Raw genomic sequence first — 14277 nt, forward strand, 5'->3', positions numbered from 1 at the left:
GCTTTCTCCTCCCTCTCCCACAGCTACCCATTCAAATGATTACTCACAACTGCAATGGAACCTTTCAATGCCAACATCCTCCTCCTTCTCCTCTTAAAAGGGGGCATTATCCATCATGTTCTGCTTGTTGGCATTAACAACCACAGCACACATAATAAGCATTTATTTATTTTAGACCAACAACATGTAAGCACTCTACAAACATGTGGGAAGGTGAGATCCCTGCCCCAAATTTGTTATCAGAATAACAATAGAAGAACTAATGTTATTTTGTGTACCTTGTTACTGTAATTAGTTTAGCTATGCTGAGCACCATAGGATTCGTGGATTAACGTCAGTTATTTTTACAGCATTTATATTATTTGGCATTTTATCATTTATATATTTAATGGCTTTATTATTATTATTATTATTTCAGTATTACTCAAAGCCCTCAATAAAAGTTGGGGCCTTTTGTACTAATTGTATGCTAATGCTGAACAAACACATAGAAAGACACGTTACCTGCCCGGATTAGTTTAGTCTAATTTGAAACAAGACAAAACAATTGAGTGTGACAAACAATAGGAGGAGAGGGAGGAAAAGAGTCATGACAATATGATCACACAGTTATATAGGTTAGCTATATGCATAACTTGATGTAAATATCCTCTAAAGTTCTTGGAAATTTTTCCTCAAAGTGAGCATATAAATTGGGTCCACGGTCAACAGATTTATCTGAGGAAGGTCAGTCTACGACAGAAGCAACCCCCCAATCCAATCCAATCCAATCCAATCACAGTCTTTTTTCTTGTGTTCTCTATCCACCTTTAATGTTCCCCCTCCATCCCTCTCTCTCTCTAACTCTCTCTCTCTCTTTAAGAAATTAAATGCAAAGCCATTGGCAAAAAAATCTTTGTTGTGGAATATAAAAGCACAACGACCAGCATAAAGTGATTTCTAATTAAGTACCTCATAAGAAGGCCTGATCTTTCTCCCCTGAAGGTGGTAGGGAAAATGCCAACTGATTTAAATGGGAAAGGATCTAGCCCATAATGCATAAGCACAAGCAAGGAAATTAAGGTTATGAGGCAGGGGGAACAGGTGGGAATCTTACTGAATGTCCTATGCTTAGAGGCTTGTTGGTTACATGTCCCCAGTTCTGAGAAAGGCATAGGTATCCAGAGAGAAGGAAAGGAGCATATGAAGAGAGAGGTGGCTGCTGCTGAAGATAAAAGAAACCAGCTCCTGCCAACTGTAGGCCAGACCATCCCCTTGGCATATATTAATAATCTTTCCCATCTGCTGTAGCAAAGAATTAGAGAATCTGAAGTGAACCCCTTATCCTTTGAATAACCCTTACTTCAGCACATGACTGCCCTGTCAGTACTCTCTTTTCCTCCCAGCAGCCATACAGTCTCCTTTATGTAACTCGCTTGCATCAGTCACTTGGATTATAGCCCTCATTATTCTGGACCCTTAGAGGTGTGGGAAAGTTCTTTTAGGCTTAGCCATAAAAGTGGTTGAGTAGCTGCTCCTGGAATGCTGCTTCCCTAATTTTGCCTCTGACCTGCGTTATGTCAGAAAGTGCCTGCATTTCCTGAGAACTAAAATGTGAACTGAAATTAAAGAAAATTAACATTTAGACTATAACCACAGATTGGGTTTACACCAGCAAGGACTTTTGCAGGTCTGATAGGTGTACTTTGGTTAATAATCTGGTATAAACACACATTAAAATCTTAACAATAACATTGCATTAACAATTTTAAAAATTATGGGCCAGATTCACTTGAAGGCTTCAGTTCATTTGCACCAGTTTTGCTGACTAAGATGGATTTACAGCTGCTTTGCTTCATCTGGGCAATACAAAGCATCCAGAGAATACTGGGTGAATCTGGCCTTTTATATACATATGTTTTGCAAAATAATCCAGTGTGAAACATGAGAAATATTTAAAATGAGATTTTCTGCCAAATTGAGTACTGAGCTGTCCAGTCCAAACTTTTTTGATAACAGAAATTTGATCAGTTATGAACCTCTTATATCTTTCTTTACCCTGTGCTTGGGGAGTTGGGGGTGGGGAGGGAAAGAGTATCAGCAAAGACTAGCAACTTGTAACTCAGTACAAGAGACAAAAGTATAATATTCACCCATCCTCCAGTAATGCCAAGATTTGAACAGGGTGCTCCTGAGCAGATGGTTTAACAGACTAAAGCATTAGTTTGCTGATCCTCTATGCTTGCTAATTAATTCTTCAGTTTACTAGGATTTAAGATGATTGTTAAAAACAAGGCTTCCCTAAAATAAACTTTAGGTAAATGTTGGAAAATGATTGTGGAGATTATAATGATTATAAGAAGCATTTGTGTGTCATCTTTTAGAGATGACATTAATCAGTTGACCTGTCTTACCTGCTATCCTCATGTGTTTCAGATTTTCTTCTAAGAAGAATTCTGTTTTGTTTTCCTAGTTAATTTATTCTCTAACTTCTTGTTGATATTGTTGGGTCAAGATTATCCCCTTGAATTCACTGGGAGTGCCGTATGCATAGCCAAGGGAAAAATTTAGTCCTATGTTTTCAAATTTTACTTCCCCGCTGACCTCTTTCTCTTCAGTTGTTCTAAGATTGCTTGTTATATGCTTACTTTTGCAATTCTCATATAATGGTTTATAATATATTACACCCAAATGGAAATATTATGGAGAAAATATTATGAAAAAACATATTTTAAAAACAACATTTTCTGTGAAAACAAGGTCTTTACTCACCAAAACAAAAAGTTTATGAATTCTGAAGACAAAGGTCCATTTTTTCTATCTTTTATGGGGTCTGTCTAATCTAAGTGCTTACATGATCCCCATTATTATACTAATGGCCTGATCTGATTCTTATTGAACTCAGTGGAAAAATTTCCCATTGATTTCAATGGACTTTGAATTAAGTCCTATCTGAGTATCTCTCCACATTTTGTTGAGGATGGCTGGATGGTTTCAGTTAGTCCTCACTACTTGGCCTTGTTGAAAACAGAGGTTACTGTGGAGTGATACAAGTTGTTTTTGTTGTTTTTTTCCCCCCTTCTAGTTTTGTTTACGAAATTGTTTTCTTAGTTGTAGCCAAGTCTACCGCTGGATGATTAGTTATATCTTCTTTCATTTGACCAACATGTCCTAATTAAGAGTTCCATTGCATCTCCATAATTGTTGATTTCATCACAAATATTGAGTTGTTTGTTTTTGTTTAAAAAAAACAAAAATTTGTAGATAATGTATACCGTATCATTATTTAGGCTATCCATCTGGTAAACCAAGATGATGCTATTACTGCACAGTGAAAGAGTGAACTTTTTAGTAAACCTTCAGTATTTTTTTGCACCAGTTTAAGTTAATTTTAAAATGTAATGTTCTGATCCAAAATAAATGGAAAAAATTATGAAATAACAGAATCCTTTATATACCCTTAAAGAATCCACTTCTGAGGTCACTTACAATATTTTCAGGCTGTCAAGTGATTTAAAAAATTGCACAATGAATCGCATTGTTAAACAATAATAGAATACCATTTATTTAAATAGTTTTGGATGTTTTTTACATTTTCAAATATATTGATTTCAATTTCAACACAGAATACAAAGTGTACAATGCTCACGTTATTTTTTATTACAAATATTTGCACTGTAAAAAACAAAAGAAATAGCATTTTTCAATTCACCTAATACAAGTACTGTAGTGCAATCTCTTTATCATGAAAGTTGAACTTACAAATGTAGAATTATGTAAAAAACCTGTATTCAAAAACAAAACAATGTAAAACTTGAAAGCCTACAAGTCCACCCAGTCCTATTTCTTGTTCAGTCAATCGTTCAGACAAACAAGTTTGTTTACAGTTGCAGGAGATAATGTTGCCCACTTCTTGTTCACAATGTCACCTGAAAGTGAGAACAGGTGTTCACTTGGCACAATTGTAGCCAGTGTCTCAAGATATTTACATGCCAGATGTGATAAAGATTTATATGTCCCTTCATGCTTCAACCACTATTCCAGAGGAGATGCATCCATGCTGATGATGGGTCTGCTTGATAACAATTCAAAGCAATGTGAACCAATGGATGTTCATTTTCATCATCTGAGTCAGATGCCATCAGCAAAAGGTTGATTTTCATTTTTAGTGGTTTGGGTTCTGTAGTTTCCACATCAGAATGTTGCTCTTTTAAGATTTATGAAAGCAAGCTCCACACGTCATCCCTCTCAGATTTTGGAAGGTACTTCAGATTCTTAAACCTTGGGTCGAATGCTGTAGCAATCTTTAGAAATCTCACATTGGTACCTTTTTAGTGTTTTGTGAAATCTGCAGTGAAAGTGTTTTTTAAATGGACAACATGTGCTGGGTCATCATCCGAGACTGCTATAACAAGAAATATATGGCAGAATGTGAGTAAAACAGAGCCAGAGACATACAATTCTCCCCCAAGGAGTTAAGTCAAAAATTAATTAACATATGTTTTTTAACGAGTGTCATCAGCATGGAAGCATGTCCTCTGGAATGGTGGCTGAAGCAAGAAGGGCATATGAATGTTTAGCATATCTTGCAGATAAATACATTGCAATAGTGGTTACAAAAGTGCCATGCGTATGCCTGGTCTCACTTTCTGGTGACATTTTAAATAAGAAGTGGGCAGCATCATCTCCTGCAAATGTAAACAAACTTGTTTATCTTAGTTATTGACTGAATGAGAATTAGGACTGCATGGACTTGTAGGCTCTAAAGTTTTGCATTGTTTTGTTTTTGAGTGCAGTTATGTAAGAAAAAAATCTACATTTGTAAGCTGCACTTTCACGATAAAGAGAGTGGACTATGGTACTTGTATGAGATGAAATGAAAAATACTGTTTTTTTTTGTTTAGCATTTTTACAATGCAAATATTTGTAATCAAAAATAATAATATAAAGTGAGCAGTGTATCCTCTGTATTATGTGTTGTAACTGAAATCAATATATTTGAAAATGTAGAAAAACATCAAAAATATTTAATACATTTCATCTGGTATTCTGTTGTTTAACAGTGCGATTAAAAATGTGGTTAAACACGATTAATATTTTAAAATTAATTGCACGAGTTAACTACGATTAATTGACAGTCTAGGAACTGAAAGTCTAGGTAGGAAATCACTAGCTAAGGCAGCATTAACATCCACATCAAACTCCGTTAACTTACCTTACCACACATTCAATACACACTCTGTCACTGTCTTATCTCCACAATAAACTTCCTTCTGCTTCTGCCATGGAACTATGCACGATACACACATACACTACCTCTAAATCATACTCAGAGGCACACACTTAATCATGACTTCTGCAAGATAAGATACTTTATTGGTATATATTCTTTTATTTGAAAATCCTGTTATTACTATCTAAGAATCTGAGACAGTGGTTAACAATGTGTGTGTGTGTGTGTGTGTGTGTGTGTGTGTGTGTGTGATTTAGAGGAAATAGAGGTATGTGTTGGAGGCCACTGTTCCTTTATGGTGTAGGATCCAAACCTAATCCAACGATCCTGGCCCTCTAGTTGACCCACTGTCCCAAACTGCAACTCACCAAATAGTGTCTGGTCCTTGGCAGAGTGCTATATGTAAGGAGTTAATGATCCACTAGACTATGTAGAACAGTGTCCTGCTACAACATTCCTCCTCAGAGTGTAGAGACTCCTCTTCCTGACAAGTCATAGAATGCTGTTGGGTAAGAAGGCAGGGAAATGTGTTCAAAATATTTTATGGCATCTCTTTCAACTTAATTTACCATATATTTGGGGCGGGGGGAAAGGAACAAATTCTGCTTTTTGTTACATATGTGAAAATCTTTCAGCTTCATTGAGTTTATAACTGTGTAAAGCAGAGCAAAATTTTATCCAAGTCAGTTGTAGACCTAATAGAACAATTTGACCTTAAAATTGATATCTTATACTTGTTAATTTATCTGAGACCACTGACTTTGCTGACCATCTTGTTTGAAGGAATGTAAGAGGGTACCTCTTGAGTATATTTCCCCACTGTATTATTCCAATTTTGCATTTAAATCAGTGGAATTACACCAACATAAAACTGGAAAAATGCAATGGTGAATCAATACCTGTTAGTGCAGAGTATTATTTTTTTTATATATTCCCTACTAGCATAAAATAAATTAGTTTATGTGACTGATTTGGTGATGAACTTTGAATCCATCTAGACATTTTCCTATGTCTGTCTTTCACTCATTGTGACAGGAATACTAATAGGGCCACCATGAAATACATCTGATATCAGAGAGTTTTTAAGTCCCTAATTCCTTGGGAAACTGCAGCTTTGTAAAAATGACTGCACCACAACTAAAGTGGAGCAGAATTTGTCTGGGGCTTACCCAAGAAAGGGCAGCTCTGTTTGTGGGCGGTGCGGGGGAGGAAGGAGGCAGGGTGACCAGATGAGAAGGAGAAAATATCGGGACACATGGTGCAGGGCAGCAGGGGGTGGGGGTCCGCTGAGTGCTGCCAGCGGAGGGAGAAAAAAAAAAAGAGTACTACCGGTGGAGCAAAATATCAGGACGATTGCATCCCGACCAAACACCTAAATATCGGGACGTCTGGTCACCCTAGAAGGAGGTCAGAAACTGCTGTAAAAAGAAAAGGTGCTCGGTAGTCAGTTTTGCAGCACCCCCCACCGCCAGGAATGTGCTTAAAGGTACGAAACCTGGGTGGGACAAGTCTCTTTGCTCCACGCGGTGAGGAAGCCAGGACCCCCCTCCCTCCCCTAGTGGGTTAGGACCTGCTGTGGGCTGTACACTAGTCGCCCCTTTTAAAGGGGGGGCTGAGAAGGAATTTTTTCCCGCACCACCACAATTGGCTTTGGTGGAGTGTGGAGTTTTTTATTTTTTGCCTTCCCCACAGTGGGTTTGAGGGAAGACCTTTTCTGGTGAGAAGAGAAGGTGCTAGGCTATATGTTACAACTTATTTTGTAAGGTTGGGCGGGTGTTCGGTGCAGGTACTCCATAGGGAGGGCAGCCAGTGACCAGATAAATGGCCTAGTAAAGGACTTAAAAGGAGGTACTGGATAATGGAACAGAACTGTGGAGGGGCTTGGGGGCTCTTATGGGAGCCAACCCCCTCCACCTATTCTCATAGCCCTCCTTAACCGTCTTATGAGGGTGGTGGATTATAAGGTCCAAGCCATGGGTCGGCTGGGGGACATGGATGGAAACAAAGTGGGGGCTGGTGGAAGCCTCGGAGAATTTATTTACTTAAGAATGGATTTGCCTGCACTGTACACTTCATCTGCCGGGTAGCTCCAGACATCCATATAATAAAGTTGTGGCCTGATTAAAATCCATAACAAGTTTCCTGTCCTTCGTGTGGTGTACCTAGACAATAACATACAGCTTTCTAGCTTCCCAGAAATAGTGTGAAAATATCTTAATGTTTGTTTGGAGAAAACATTTTTTAAAACTGTCTCTTCTAACTGAATAGAGACTATAGGTAGGAAATTAAATCTTAGTTAACCAGTTAATGTTAAGGAGGCTTCCAGGTCCAGCAAAGATAAGGGGATATTTTGCTATCTTTCCAAACTAAGGTTTGAAGAAAGGATTTTATATTTAAATTTAAATGAAGATATTTCTGAAGTTTGAGTAATTTAACCACTTCCCTACTTCACCCAGGAACTTTACACGGGGGCTTTATCTTATTCCAGGTTTGATTCTCCCCACCAGCTGGCTGCTATACCTCTAACAAAAAGGGTGAAGTATTATATTTCAGGTTATTGAATTCAATAGCCTATCACTCTTCATACTGTCTGTAAAAAGGGAATCCTCTAATAGTATATTATTAAATACCCTCATGTCTTTCCTAATTTATGGTGGTTTACTTCTGTATTAAATGCTAAGAACACAAGGGCATGCTCAGATAAGACAATTTTATCTATTTCCTAGCATTTCCCATATCTGTTATTTAACAACTAATTTCTTCTTGTAGGTATATGCAACTCTGAGATATCTAGACCAGTGGTTCTCAACCTTTTTGGGCTCAGGACCCATTTGTAAACCTTGATGGTCTGTTGCGATCCAGGAAATAGCTTTAATGTAAAAAACATCTGGCTTACTAAATATTTCTTACTCATGATCTACAATATACACATTAATGTAATAAGGAGTAAATAAGTGCACCATGCATATCATAACAGCAGCTCTTGTAGTTTCTGTCCTGCAGGACTGGCTGGGCTCAGCTCCCCACTAGGTTTGCCAACTTGGTAATATTTAAAAACCGAAAACTTCAGAAGGGTGCTGGAATCTCCCCTGCAAGGCCCCTTCCCCGCAAGGCCCCACCTTGCCCCACCTCTTCCCCTGAGGCCCTGCCCCTACCCCACCTCTTCTCTCGAGGCTCTGCTCCCATCCATTTGTCTTTCCCCCTCCCCTCCATTGCTTGCTTCTTGAAAATAGAAATCAAACAGAAATAATAATGGAAGACCTATTTGCATGAAGTATATATAATACCACAGTACTTGGCTTTTTTTTTTTGAGACATCTCAGATAAATTTAGGATCAGTAATAATGTAATGTGTGCTTTTTCATTCTGAATTACTCAAAAGGTTCTGGGAAAATATATGTAAAATCCTAGCAAAGAATATCTTATGTGCCTCCTCTCTAAGCTTACAGGGATTGGAAAGGATATTCTTTGGGGAAAGATTGCATCCAAGCTACAGAGTTTGGCACTTTCTACAGTAGACTGGTTGATATAAGAATTAATGACATAAAGTAACCTCCATACATTCTTCCAAATGTATACAAACTGAAAAAAAGAACTATTATGTCAGTTTGGCCATCTCCTCACCAATGTTGGATTGTTCTCACTTATAAAGTTATGTTTTGTCTAGTGTAGTTTTCAGACCCTAGTGTGACATTCTATACCTTGCGGGAGCATACTGTAACTCCCATATTCCTCATTTTCATATCATCGTGATCTTACATATAAAGCATGCCTTTTAAGCTATCAGTGAAAAGTTTATGATCTGCTGAAAGTCATTTATCTATCCATATATGTGTATCATTAATGCATATGAAGTTATGAGAATTGTGTTGTATGGTGGTCACTAAAGCATGCTGTAAGCTGGGGAATCAGCCAGATATTAGCTCTACAGAGGCAACAGCAAGGAAATAAACTACACCCAGGTCGGGTATCAAACAACCCATCAACAGCCATTGTCCAGCAAGAGAGCTACAATGCAGTGACACCAGGGGAAATTGCTCAACCTTGCTTGGAGAGACTCAGCAATGCCCCCTAGACATGCCCAGATTTGTGCTCCCAAAGCACATGGACTGAGGGTATAAAACAGACACCCTGGACACATACTGGGCCCTTCTCCTGCCTGCACCTATGCTGCAAGCAACCAAAACACTGAGAAGAAGACAAGACTCCTACACAGGAGATTGGCCCAAGTTTAAGGAACAAACCTGTATATTAAAGACTGCAATATCCAGTGGGGTGAGAAAAACTGCTTAATCTAGTTGCTGCCCAGTCTAATAGGTTTGAGAGTTTAGACTGCGTGCTTATATTTTATTTTATTTGGTAACCACACTTCCTTGTTATGCTTTAACTTATAATCACTTAAAATCTATCTTTATAGTTAATAAAATCCATTTGTTTAGTCTACCTGAAGCATTGCATTTGGTTTGAAGCATGTCAGAGACTCCCTTTGGGATAGCAAGCCTGGTACATATCAATTTCTTTGTTAAATTGACAAACTCATATAAGCGTGCAGCTTCCAGTGGGCATAACTGGACACTGCAAGAAGGAGGTTCCTAGGGTTGTGTCTGGGACCAGAGATATTGGCTAGTGTCATTCAGTTGCACAATCCAAACAGCAGTTTACCTAGCAGAGTGGGGGGTTCTCACAGCAGAGCAGGGTAAGGCTGGCTCCTAGAGTCAAAGACTGGAGTCACCTAGCAGATCATCAGTCCAGATAACACCAGAGAGGAATGTCACACCTAGCTCTATGGGGTTTAAATTGCTGCCCTTGGTTGATTACTCCATGTTTTAATTGATCTCTGTCTAGAAATTCTTCCTGATGTTCACCCTATATTTTCCTTTTCTGAATTTCATTCCATTGCTCTTAATTATACTCTCTACAGTACCCAAAAGTTTCTCTCTTTCTTTGCTATTTACAACCTTCATATATTTGTAGACTGCTATCCTGTCCCCCTGCATGTTAGGTATCCCTTCAGTCCCTCCAGCCTCCTAATCCTTTCTGTTGTCCTTTTTTGACTCTTGTTAGTTCAATAGGTCTAGTACTTCGGTTGCCGGAAATGAATTGAGCATTCCAGATGTGGTCAAATAGAAAAAGACTATTACCTCTTAGCTCAGTGACATTATGTCTATGCAACACAAAATGACATTTCCTTTTTTGTTGTCAATTCCATTACAAATTCATGTTGGACTCACAAGTTGTTGTCCATTATTACCATGAGGTGTCTTTCAGTGATACTACTTTCATGTTTCTCTCTCTCATCATATCTTCCATGAATGTTATTAATATTTTTGTAATGGGATGTACCAGGAAACCCCGAGCAGTTGGTCTGGGGTCACTTAAGTAAATCTAAGGTCCCAAACTTATTTTCCCCAAACCAGAGAGGATATCTATTATTTGGAGACATTTATACTCCAGAACTCAAGAATTTTTTTCTTAATTTTACCACTAATGATATAGAATCCAGCCTGTGATTTACTTCACACAAACCCTACTAGCACCTCTGTTAACCTCTAGAAAAATCAGTGCTTCTCAGTTAAACTACTAAAAAGGATCTAACTCTTATATTGTCTATATCTTGCTTTTGATATACAAGCCATCTCCCTTTTCCGAAATCACATAGCCCACTTCCCATAACTGTGAGTTAGGATAACAGAAAACAACGGATCTGAACAGAAAACAACGGGCTAACCGACAGGTTAGACTCAAATGCCTATCCTCATACGCTGAACATGATGAAATGGAGAAACTCCTGTTCAGCTGTCTGTCTGGAGTTCCTCTCCTAGAGACTCACAGTTCCTCTCCTAGAGACCCTGTAATCACCTACGTACATGCATAACTTTATGCACGGTGAGAAGTCTCTTTGAAGTGATTTAGTGCATCATGTTAAGCATATGTGTAAGTCTTTGCAGGTTCAGGATCACAAGGATTTGTTATTGATTTTCCTAATTTCCTGGGAGCAATAATAGCTTTCTCGGAAGCTTCTGAAATCTTTTCCAGTTCCAAAGGAAATCTGGTCTATTTTATAAACTAGAAAGGATATTATTGTCTTGAGAGATTTCTCCAGAAAATCCCAAAACAGTTTGTACATAATGTTCCAAAAGTACTTTATTTTTGTGGCAAAAAACTCCAAGTCCTTGTTGGGTGGTTAAGCATCTGTGGTTGGTAGTGTCACCTAATAGCTAGAGGCTGAAGGGCAAGTGATAGGAGAACTTGGTCTCTCCCTGCTCCCTGGCCCTGTGACTGGTAGGTTGGATATGTCCCTGCTCCCTGGCCCTGTGACTGGTAGGTTGGATATGTGGCCTGGGATGGTTGTTCCAAGCCTGCTCCCTGGGTCACTTGCTAGCATGGCCTCTGCCCCTCCAAAGTCACCTCAGCATCTGCTTATGGACTCACCAAATATGGGGGGAGGAGTCTCCTTGGCAGTGGCCTGGAAGCTCTTCTCCATCAGTTGTGGTCCGCCGTTCTCTGTCTCCATAGGGGCCTGCAGTGGTTCGGTAGCGGGGTCTGGTCTGGGCAGCATGGAGCTCCAGTAGCCTCTCTGCAGGAGCTAAGAACATAGGACTTCTCCCTTGTTTTGACTGACCTGGACCGCTTCCTTTTGAGCACTGATTCCATTGTGAGCGTGCCCAGCAGGTGTGGCTGGGTGGGCCTCTGGAGCCCAGAGTAGCTCGCTAACCCTTGGTTCCCCATCACAGTCTTTCACAAAAGTCATTGAAATATCAAAAAGTGTCAAAAACTCAACAAATGAAGGGGTCTCCAAACCACTCTTAATAGAGGGAAAATTCTGTGACCCTTCTAAGGCAAAGAGAAGAACACAGCAGTAACCCAGGGCTGCTGTCAGATTCTTCATTTAGGCATACTTGCACTAGCTCTTTGATATGTTCTCTCAATGTATAGTTTTTATTCTATTTTTAAGGAGCCATTTGTCAAAGAAGCTGATGTATGTTCATCTCATTTCCATCAGAAAATCTTATAATTCTCCTCTTTTTGCAGCAATCAGTTGTTTTTTTGTGTTGTCCAGTTATAATGAAAGTTCTTTTTAATTGCATTTTGGCCTGATTTTGCTTATCTTATACTAAACTTTTGTGTCTTCCAGGCCAGAAATATGTCCTTGGACCTTGTTAACAGTTCCTGGTGATGAAGTACTTAGAGAATTTCTTGTTATTTAAATTCATTCTTCCTTTCCAGTTTCCCAGATCAGGTGCCCAAAACAGTTATTACATTGGAGATAACTTCTGAAAAAATATTTTTAGTAATGCTGTTTGTTCTCAGTTCCTCAGGTGCAGATTAATTTCCTCTGGTAACATCTCTACCACTGATTTGTTTCCCTTTAATTACTATAATAATTTGTATATTTTTCTGTTTTCAGAAGGGCCCACAATGTCGGTTTTTATGAACACAATACCCTAATTTAGATCACAATTCTGTTGAGGATCTTCATACAATTTAAAAATTATACTTATTATACTTGCTAATTCTAATGTTACATCAGTGTATTTCCATTGACTAAATCAGGACTTACCTCAATGAACACCGGTGTGAGATCAGAATCAGCCCCTTTTTGTTTACATTTGATGTAAAATAACCAAAAAAAAACAATATATGTGAGGAAGGAAGAATCTATTTCCCTAAAATTTCCATCCCTTAGTAGATTAGTTCTCTGGGATTATGGTAGGAAGGCTGAGCTAACAAATCCTCCCACAGGAATGGAATGCTTTCATTTTGAAATTTTAGAATATTAGAGTGATTGCTCAAGTTTAACTTATAAATGGATATTAATTTTTTTGTTATGTTAGTAGATTGAAAGGTGCTGCATTGACACCTGTGCGGAGTAATTTATCCACAGAATAGGAATATCCTTGATCCAGCAGAACAAGCTTTTCTATACTGCTCCACCAGTATGCATGAGCCCTGATATAGAGGGTTGTCATCTAATCACAAAAGGGTAGCCCTGCCTCCTTGTCCTTTCATTTGTTGGCCTCTTTGCCAAGATCGCCAACAAGGATGCCAATTGCTACCAGTTATGGTGATATTTTTTGTAACGAGACCACCAAATCATTTTAAAATGGTCAATAAGCAACCATATTATAGAACTAACATTTGATCACTAACAACCAGGGCTGGGTTTGATGCTTAAAAGTCAAAGCCCCTGCAATCCAAGACCAATTACCTGAACTAAAATATCTAGTACCCTTTAACCTATGTTTGTACCTGAGTAAATTAACTATAGACACTGTCTCCTAAAGGATAGAAAGAACATTACTCTCTCAAATGAGGAGGCTAACACCAAAGCGAGTGCAATGTGTGAATTTTCAGGACAAATGACCAAAAGTTTTCCTGTTAGAATACAAAAGCTGTTGTCAAGAGGAAGAAAAGTTGGATGAGAGGAGCAAGATCAGCAATGTATGTTTATGAGTCCTCCAGATTGCTCAGAGCTCTGCAAGAAGCAGAAGTAGATATTCTACTCATCTGATAACCTTCAAAGACCTATTCTCCAGAGATCCCCCATTCACTAGTTCCCATCCCATTGCTCTTATTCCTGCTGCTGTAACCTATCTTCCTGAAGCTAAAGTTAATTTATACTACAGTCCTATGCTGGTGTTATGTATATATGGGAAGCAGCACTTAGTTAGTTACTATAATGATTTTTGACATGTTTAACTTGCATTTTTCTTGGCATCTCATTCATAAATCACACAATCTTTAACTTCTGCCTAGAAATTGAATTATATTGAATATTATTCAAACTCTGCTTCTTTCCCAAATTCAGAATTGATTTTTTTCCATTGGCTTTTAAATATTGTACCCTTTCAAGAATAGTTCTCTCATGCATGGTTGAACTGAAGACGCTTATGTAAAATTTTGGTTTCTTTATTTAATAACTATTTCTATATTTCAAAGTTTCCTGTTTCAGTACCTTGGAGAGCATCTAATTCTATTCTGCCTTAAATTCACAGTAGAGTACATTAATCTGACATTGATCTTGCTTTTTTATATTTTTAGAGGGTTCAAAAAGCATAATGATT

Source organism: Gopherus evgoodei, chromosome 3 (assembly GCF_007399415.2).
Source record: "Gopherus evgoodei ecotype Sinaloan lineage chromosome 3, rGopEvg1_v1.p, whole genome shotgun sequence".
NCBI classification, from domain to species: Eukaryota; Metazoa; Chordata; order Testudines; family Testudinidae; genus Gopherus; species Gopherus evgoodei.